The 9822-nt window shown below is 48.8% G+C and overlaps 1 protein-coding gene across 2 annotated transcripts in view; it reads left to right on the top strand.

Annotated features, from left to right (window-relative positions):
* Nucleotides 1-717: 717 nt before the first annotated feature.
* Nucleotides 718-9822, top strand: part of CYFIP1 (cytoplasmic FMR1 interacting protein 1) — a 99934-nt gene continuing 90829 nt past the window's right edge. For both annotated transcript variants that reach the window (XM_051822213.2, XM_051822214.2), the window contains exon 1: nucleotides 718-853. The gene's annotated coding sequence lies outside the window, so the exon portion shown is untranslated. The remainder of the gene's footprint in view (nucleotides 854-9822) is intronic.

The following is a 9822-nucleotide window of genomic DNA, read 5'->3' as shown; positions in this document are numbered from 1 at the left end:
GTGCTACTCAAAGGCCCTGTGTTCCAGGAGCCTGAGGGACCTCCGGAGCCGCCGGCAGCAGCAGTCTCTGCAGATCGAGGCAACTGAGAGATTCTCCGGCCAGAATTCATTCGCTGTTACGTTTTGCCTGATCCAGAGCACAACCCGTGGGTCACCCACCCTCTGGTGGTTTTCGAAACCCAGCGGCCGGGCTAGAACACTTGACGCCTGGGTGAGGGGGAGCAGGGAGCTCGGGGCCCGTTCTCGTGACAAGCTCGCACCGTCAGCAGCTCCACGGGATGTGCTCAACCTGCCTCCAGGATTTGGGGGTGTGTGTGCGTGGGGGGGATAGTTCCAGCGGGGGTTCCTCCGGCCAGCCATTCCCAACAAGTCTGCGCACGGACTCGGAGGGTGGTGGGGCTGCGATGCGTGTGGAAAGCTGAGGGCTCACGCTCCGCGGGCCTCCTCCCCGGCGGTGGGGCGCCCCAGGGGTCCCCCCCAACCCAAGGCCCTTCGGTAGCTCATCCCGCCCGCCGCGCAGACCCTGGGGTCTGAGGAGCCCTGCTCCCTTTGATTCTTGAGCGGGCGGCCCCACGCCCGATCTCAGCCGGCCGCGGGGGCGAGAGCGCCTTCGGGGGCCGCCGGGGCAGGGGGGACGCCCGGCCGGCAGGAGGGAGCGGACTGGGCCGCGCGGCCCGAGCGCGGAGGGAGGAGCGCCAGGAGGAAGGGGCCGAGCCGGGAGAACACCCGCCCCGGGAGGAAGGGGAGGAGGCCGGGTGTTTCCTGGCGCATTCCCGGCCCGCCCGAGTGACTCACTGAGGCAGGAAACTCCCAGCGCCCGCCCGGGACCCCCGAGCCGCCGCCGCGCACGCAGGTAACGAGCGTCGCCGCTCCCACTCCCGCGCCCGCCCTGCAGCCTCCCGTGGGGTTCGGGGCTGCCCTGGGGACCCGAGCCGGCCAGGGCGGCGGCGGGGCTGGGCCGGGGCCCCGCAGGCGGCCGGGACTTGCCCTCAGTGGCGCGGCCTCCCCGGTGGCGAGGCCTTCCCGGGATCGCCCGAACCCTTGGCCTCGGTGCGCCGGATCCCGCACTCCCACACCCCCAGCCCGCAGATCCCCCTCTCCTGCACCCGGGGCCCCTGCCCGCCCGCTCCTGCGCTCCCGGAACTGCGGCCCCCAGACCCCTCCGTCCCGGAACCCCCGGCCCCGGCGCTCCCCGGGTCCGGTACCGGCGCCCCCCGGCACGTGGCGGAGCCCCCGTGAGGAAGGGACACACCGGCCCTTGGCGTGGCATTGTTGGGAAGTGAGGAGAGCAGCGTGTTCATCTTGCGCTAGGGTCGTGCGACGAGACCTGACCCCGCTTTTGTGGTCGGGCGAAACCGCTCTGCGGCTTAGTGGGGAGAGGAGTTTTGGGCTTTGTTCGGGAGACGGGATGGCTACGTGGGTAGCGCCGCTCGGCACAGCCGTTCTGGATTGTGTATTTTAAGCCTCAGATGCTTCATTTGCAGCACATGGTGGGTGTGAGAAGAAGGTGCGAGTGTTTGGAAATGGGGTTGGAGGAGCGCTGTTGGAGCTAGGGAGGCGTCTGGAGGGTGTCAGCTGCGCCGCTGAGTCTGAACGGCCCGGATAGCCATTGCTGTCCACGCCCGCGTCCGCCCCCGGGGGCCACTGCGACTTCGGGAGCCGTGCGCCCCGTCGGACCTCCTCTGCGGCTTCGTGAGCCCAGTGGTGGTTCCTGGCCGCCGTGAGTGAAGCGGCAGTGATACCTGGCGCTGGTGTCAGGTCGCTGTGCTCGGATCAGTCAGGTGCCTGGGACGCGGCCGCTACCGCTGCCTGCGCAGGTGCCTGGACCCGTGCGGGTCCCGAGCCCTGCACATCGCTGATGGTTTTCTATGCACAGCCTGCACCTGCAGACGCGGAGCCTGAAAGGAGCAATCCCGTGCTGAATCCACGTGGGCCGCGCCAGGTGTGCAGGTGTAGGAATCCAGCTGATGATGTGGGGTTCGTTGCTGCCTCTTCCTCCAGCAGCTTCCTCACTGGGACGGAGGCAAAATGCGCAGTGCTGTGGCCGAGAACATTTCCTGTGTCCGACATGTGTTTGTGTGCCGATAGGCTGCTCATAGAGAATAGAGCCCCTACGTCTCTCTCTCTCTCTGTGTATTTAAATTTATTTTAAAATTTACATGCTGTGGTTTTGCTGTGCAGTTCCGTGAGCTTTGACCAGCTGATATAGAATCGTGTGAGGGCAACCGCAGTTAGGAAATGGGCCAGCTGCAGGATCCCCCATGCTGCCCGGGCAGTGCGCCTTGCTCCCTGTCGTTCTCCACTCTTCCCAGAGTGTTGTATGTGGTCCAGGGGTCTGGCTTGTTTCACATAGTTAGCAGCAAGCATCTGAGATAAAACTGTAGTTTGTCCCTGAGGACTGAAGAAGGGAGGTTGGAGAGTGGAGCTCTGGGATACAATGTGAAAGAGACTAGAATCGCATTTTTGAAGTGGTGAGAAAACTTACAAAACTCTAACTCATTAAAAAGATTAAAACCACACAGAACTATGTATACTGAAAGTGAAATTCCCTTAGAATTTCTCTGTGTGTTTGGGGTTTTTTTTTCTTTTGTAACATGCTGAGATTGTATTGTGTGTGTTGTCATACATTTTCACTTAACGATGTTAAATTACTTAAAGATCTTGGAAATCTTTTTCCTGTTTTTTTCTAAGATCTTGTAAATCTTCATATGTTGGTGAACACACATTTCCCCCACTCTTTTTATGACTATAGTATTCCATAGGATCATATTTTATTGAATCAGCTGCTATTGGCATTATTCATCACCACAGTCTATGCTTGTATCTATTTTTGTGTAATACTAAATTTGTCATACTGAAGGCAAATTTGGGGTTTAAACAACAGCTAACATTTCTTAGGTGTTGACGTTGTGGGCGTCATTCCAAACCAGGTCTACTTTTCCTATAAAGGTCCAGGTAGTGGCTGTTTTAAGGCTTTGTGGGACACTTAAAAATTATTTATCAGAGAGGCAATGAGAGAGATTAAGACAGATAGAGCTCTCATTTTCTGTATTTGTTTGTTTGTTTTCCCTAAATGCCCACAATGACCAGGGCTTGGCTGGGGCTGAGGCCAGGAGCTGGGAACTCAATCAAGGTCTCTCATATGGGTGGCAAGGACCTAATTACTTGGGCCTGCACCACTGTCTTCCAGTGTTTGCATTAATGAGAAGTTGGAATTGGGAGCCAAGCCAGGCATCAAACCCAGGTAGGCTAGATGTGGAATATGGACATCTTAACTAGTGTTCTTTGTTTGTGTTTTTTAAGCTATGTGAGATATATATAAAACATATTTGTAATATATATATATATATATATATATATTACAGAGAAGGAGAGGCAGAAGTAGAGAGAGGAAGAGAGACAGAGAGACCCATCTGCTGGTTCACTTCAAATGACCTCAAACAGCCAGGGCTGGGCCAGACTGGATCCAGGAGCTTCCTCCAAGTCTCCTACATTGGTGCAGGGGCCGAGCACTTGGGCCATCCTCCATGCTTTCCCAGGTGCATTAGCGGGGAGCTGGATCAGACGTGGAGTAGCAGGCACTTGAACCAGAGCCCGTATGGGATGCCGGCATTGAAGGCAGTGGCTTTTTTTTTTTTTTTTTTTTTTTTTTTTTTTTTTTTTTTTTTTTACAGGCAGAGTGGACAGTGAGAGAGAGAGAGAGAAAGGTCTTCCTTTTTTGCCATTGGTTCACCCTCCAATGGCCGCTGCGGCCTGTGCGCCATGCTGATCTGATGGCAGGAGCCAGGTACTTCTCCTGGTCTCCCATGGGGTGCAGGGCCCAAGCACTTGGGCCATTCTCCACTGCACTCCCTGGCCACAGCAGAGAGCTGGCCTGGAAGAGGGGCAACCGGGACAGAATCCGGCGCCCCAACCGGGACTAGAACCCGGTGTGCCGGCGCCGCAAGGCGGAGGATTAGCCTAGTGAGCTGTGGCGCCGGCCGAAGGCAGTGGCTTTACCCACTACTCCACAACGCTGGCCCCTTAACTGGTATTTTAAGTGCTAGGTTGAATGCCTGCCCTGTGGGACATTTGGATTCTCTGTGTAGCACCAAAGCAACACAATAGGTGATGAATGGATATGGCTTTGTGCCATCAAAACTTAGTTACTGGCCGGCGCCGCAGCTCACTAGGCTAATCCTCCGCCTCGCGGCGGCCAGCACACCAGGTTCTAGTCCCGGTCGGGGCGCCGGATTCTGTCCCGGTTGCCCCTCTTCCAGGCCAGCTCTCTGCTGTGGCCAGGGAGTGCAGTGGAGAATGGCCCAAGTGCTTGGGCCCTGCACCCCATGGGAGACCAGGAGAAGTACCTGGCTCCTGCCATCGGATCAGCGCGGTGCGCCGGCCGCGGCGGCCATTGAAGGGTGAACCCACGGCAAAGGAAGACCTTTCTCTCTGTCTCTCTCTCTCACTGTCCACTCTGCCTGTCAAAAAAAAAAAAAAAAAAAAAAAAAAAACTTAGTTACTGAAAAGAGGCAGTAGGCCGTCATTCGGGGACTCATTCTATGTAGTTATATAACTACCCTCAAAGGTAGGTGCAAATATTCCCATTTTATGGATGAGGAAAACTGACAAGGAGAGAAGTACTGGTCCTAGGTTACAAGTCTGGTAAGTTACGGAGTTCAGACTCTGAATTCAACCATCCGACTAGCACACTCGCAGATTTCAAACTTGCACAGGTTTAAAAATTAGAAGGAAGCTGCCAGAGACCTCCCTCCCTCATCCCCCAGTGTCAGAACCTGTAAGGTAACCCTCAGGTGCCCACTGAATCACCTGCTGGTGCTGCTGCTGGGAGAGTGGCCTTGCTCAGCGACCGCCCCACAGCACCTTCACCACTGCCCGGGTGTTCTCTGTTCTCACCAAGCCCGTCTGGATGCCGGGTCTGGATCTGTGTTGCACCAGCACCAGCTGGTAGAAAGGTCAGCTCAGTCAGTGCCTGGGGCCTCCCAGCTGGCCGGTGGGAGGGAGGACAGAGACTTCCCTGGCAAGTCGGCTGCTTTGACGTTGTTGGTGTCTGCTCCCAAGCCTGGGCGGGTGCACTGCTTGGCCTGCCACAGCCCATTTTCCTTGAGTAATATAAAATTTAGGAGATTATGATGAATGTCAAAGGAGATAATACAGGAAACCCACAGTAAGGGATGGTTACTATTTGTACTGTTTTCTAAAGCTTTTCTATTTGAAAAGTGTATTTTATAGTGGGAGGTTTTAACTAACATGTTACAGTTACACTTGCTGCTTTTGCCTCCAAAATTTAGCCAGCTCTGGGGCAGGGATTGTGGTGCAGTGGGTTAAGCCACTGCTTGGGATGCCTGCACCCCATAGCAGAGGGCCTGGGATGGAGTTCTGCCTGCACTTCTGATCCAGCTTCCTGCCAGTGCACACCCGGGAGGAGGTGGGTGATGGCTCAAGAACTTGAGTCCTAGAAGGAGTTTCTGGCTCCTGATTTTGGCTTGGCCTAACCCTGGCTGCTGTGGGCATTTGGGGAGTGAACCAGTGGGATTTCTCTCTCTCTGTCTCAGATTCTCTTTATCTTTTTCTAGAAAAAAATATTTATTTATTTGCAAGGCAGAGTTAGAGAGAGGGTGAGACAGAGAGACCCTCCATCCACTTGCTCACTCCTCAAATGGCCTCAACGGCCAGGACAGCACCAGGCCAAAGCCAGTAGCTAGGAGCCAGGAGCTTCCTCCTGGTTTCCTATGTGGAGAGGAAAGCAGCGGCCCCAAGCACCTGGGCCTTCCTCCTCTGCCCTCCCAGGCACATTATCAGGGAGCTGGATCAACTGGGACCAGCTGATCATATGGGATGTCAACATGGCAGGCTGAGGCTTTACTCCTCGCACCACGACGTGGGTCCCCTCAAATAAATAAATCCTTTTTTAAAAAACTGGTGAGTAGACCAACAAATGTGATGTATCCACACAGTGTAATATAACTCAGCACAAAAAGGAATGAAGCCCTGATCTAGGCTGCAACACCAATGACCTTTTAAAAAGTGAAAGAAGCCACACAAAAAAATCACATACTTGTATATTTTGGTTGATGTTAAATATACAGATAAGGCAGCTCTGTAAGCGGAGACAAAGTAAATTATGATTACCTGGGACAGGGCTTAGGAATGGGGGTTAACTAACTGTTCGTGGTCAGGAGGCATCTTACTGGGGTTATAACAAAAAGTCACTGTGCACTTAAAGTAGGTGGATGTTGTAAAGCAGGTACATCGTAACTCAATAAAGTTGCTTGAAATTTTTGTTTTCAAATCCTGCTGAGATTTTCCATTGAGATTGTGTTAGCTCGATAGATCAATTTGGAGGGGCTGGTGCTGTGGCGTAGTAGGTAAAGCTGCCACCTACGGTGCCAGCATCCCATATGGGCACCAGCTCGAGTCCTGGCTGCTCCGCTGATCGAGTTCTCTGCTATGGCCTGGGAAAGCAGTAGAAGATAGCCTAAGTCCTAGCTTAAAAAATGGGTAAAGGACTTAAGATGTTTATCTTATGACCCAGAAATAACACTTCTAGATTCTACCCTACTGAGATTTCTTCAACAAAAAATTAAGTTTACCTTATGACCCAGAAATAACACTTATGTAGATTTTTCTAGATAAAACATGCCCACATAAAGGCTTGCGTAAGAATCTCCATAGCAGCATTTTCAGAAGTAAAAAAATTTTTAAATATTTTTTCAGGGGCTGGCATTTGTGGTGCAGTAGCTTGGGCCACCTATGATGCCAGCATCTCACATCCAAGCACCAGTTCGAGTCCTGGCTGCTCGGCTTTGGATCCAGCTCCTTGCTAGTGTGCCTGGGAAAGCAGCGATGGACGGCCCAAGTGTCTGGGCCCCTGCCGCCCAGAGGGAGTATTGAGCTCCTGGCTTTAGCTTAGAGCAGCTATAGCCGTTACAGACATTTGGGAAGTATACCAGCAAATGAAAAAAATCCATGCCACTCTGCTGTTCAAATAAATCTTTAAAGAACATTCGTACTTCAAAAAGATGCCATTTCAGTAACTTCAGAAAAAATAAAATACTTAGGTATAAATTGAATAAAACAAGATCTGTATCTGAAAAAGATGAAATGAAAGATCACTTAAAGAAACGGGGATTCCACAGTCATAGTCTGAAACAGTCAACATAGGAAAGCTGTCCTCTCCAAACTGATCTTTTTTTTTTTTCCCTAAAGATTTATTGATTTATTTGAAAGAGTTACACAGAGAGAGAAGGAGAGGCAGAGAGAGAGCAAGAGAGCGAGAGAGCGAGAGAGCGAGAGGGAGAGAGGGAGAGAGGGAGGGAGGTTGATCTTCCATCCACTGGTTCACTCCCCAACTGGTCACAACAGCAGAGCTGCGCCAATCTGAAGTCAGGAGTCAGGCGCTTCCACCAGGTTGTTTAGTTTATTTTTGTTGTTTAGTTGTTTATTTTCTTTATTTTTTAGTTTATGTCTGGATGTCAGTCCTTTATCTGATGGATGATATACAAATTTTTTTCTATTTTATAGGTTATCTATTCCCTGTTGATAAGAGTCCTTGAATATACACACTTTTTTTTTTTTAATACAGTCAGACATATGTATTTTTCTCTTCTGTTGCCATTAAGCTTGGGGTAGTCAAGAAATCATTGCCAATACAAAATCATGAAGCTTTTCTAAGAATTTTACAGCATTAGCTCTTACATTTAGGCTTTGTATCTTTTCTGAGTTGACTTTCGTATGTTACAAGGTAATGGGTCTAACTTAATTCTCTTGTGTGTTGTCACTCAGTTTTCCCAATACTATTTGTTGAAAAGACTGTTCTTTCTCCATTGAATTGTTTTGACATCCTTGTTGGAAATCATTTGACTGTGTATGTGAGGGTTTATTTTACTGTGTGATGTTTAATTCTGGACTCTTTATTTTATCGGTCAGCATGTTTGGTTTTATGTCAGTACTGTACTGTTTTGATTACTGTGGTTTATAGAAAGATTTGAAGTCAGGAATTATAGGACCTCCAACATTTTACTCCTTTTCAGTTTTTTTTTTTTTTTTTTTCCCCCCTGTTGCAGGTCCCTTGAGATTTGAATACAAGTTTTGGGATAGATTTTTCCATTTGTGCAAAAAAAAAAAAAAATGCCATTAGAATTTTGAAAAGGAGTGCATTGACTATAGAGGGTTGTATTGTCATCTTAACAATATCATGTCTTCCAATCCATGAACATAAGATAGCATTTTATTTGTGTCTGTTTTATAATTTTAATATACAAATCTTTCACTTCTTTGGTTAAACTTACTCTTTTTTTTTTTTTTTTTTTTTAAGGTTTGTGTATTTACCTGAAAGGCAGAATTACAGAGTTAGAGGCAGAAACACAGAGAGATCTTCCAACCACTGGTTCACTTACTAGATGGCAGCAGTGTCCAGGGCTGGGTCAGAGGGTTGTGCCGGGCTGAAGCCAGGAGCTTGGAACTCCATCTGGGTCTCCCATGTGAGTGGCAGGGGGCCTAAGCACTTGGACCAGCCTCCATGCGTTCCCAGGTGCATCAGCAGGGAGCTGGATCAGAAGTGGAGCAGTTAGGACTTCAACCAGTGCTCATATGGGATGCTGGCATTGCAGGTGCTGGCTTAACCCACAACACTTCAATGTCTGCCCCTAATTTTATTATTAAAATAGGCTATTTTGATGCTATCATAAATGAAATAGTTTATTTTCTTTTTGGTGGGTTTTTGCTAAAGTATAGAAATGCAGCTGATTTTTATGTGTTGCTTTTCTATCCTGCAACTTTATTAAATTCATTTATTACCTCTAACAAGTGTTTTTGTGGAATTATTAACATTTTCTGTATAGAAGATCATTGTCATCTGCAATTTCATACTGTGAGGCTGTGTGGTTAGTCAAATATGTCTATAATTGTTGCCTTATTCAAAGTGGCAGGATATAAAATCAATGCACAAAAATCAACAGCCTTTGTATACACAAGCAATGCCATGACTGAGAAAGAAGTGCTAAGATCAATCCCATTCACAATAGCTACAAAAACAATCAAATACCTTGGAATAAACTTAACCAAGGATGTTAAAGATCTCTACGATGAGAATTACAAAATCTTAAAGAAAGAAATAGAAGAGGATACCAAAAAATGGAAAAATCTTCCATGCTCATGGATTGGAAGAATCAACATCATCAAAATGTCCATTCTCCCAAAAGCAATTTATACATTCAATGCAATGCCAATCAAGATACCAAAGACATTCTTCTCAGATCTAGAAAAAATGATGCTGAAATTCATATGGAGGCACAAGAGACCTCGAATAGCTAAAGCAATCTTGTACAACAAAAACAAAGCCGGAGGCATCACAATACCAGATTTCAGGACATACTACAGGGCAGTTGTAATCAAAACAGCATGGTACTGGTACAGAAACAGATGGATAGACCAATGGAACAGAATTGAAACACCAGAAATCAACCCAAACATCTACAGCCAACTTATATTTGACCAAGGATCTAAAACCAATTCCTGGAGCAAGGACAGTCTATTCAATAAATGGTGCTGGGAAAACTGGATTTCCACGTGCAGAAGCATGAAGCAAGACCCCTACCTTACACCTTACACAAAAATCCACTCAACGTGGATTAAAGACCTAAATCTACATCCTGACACCATCAAGTTATTAGAGAACATTGGAGAAACCCTTCAAGATATTGGCACAGGCAAAGAATTTCTGGAAAAGACCCGGGAGGCACAGGCAGTCAAAGCCAAAATCAACTATTGGGATTGCATCAAATTGAGAAGTTTCTGTCAGGAGAGTGAAGAGACAACCAA

This window comes from Oryctolagus cuniculus, chromosome 12 (assembly GCF_964237555.1).
Source record: "Oryctolagus cuniculus chromosome 12, mOryCun1.1, whole genome shotgun sequence".
NCBI classification, from domain to species: Eukaryota; Metazoa; Chordata; class Mammalia; order Lagomorpha; family Leporidae; genus Oryctolagus; species Oryctolagus cuniculus.
The sequence above is the reverse complement of the archived record's forward strand: the minus strand, read 5'-3'. Positions and strand labels throughout refer to the sequence as shown.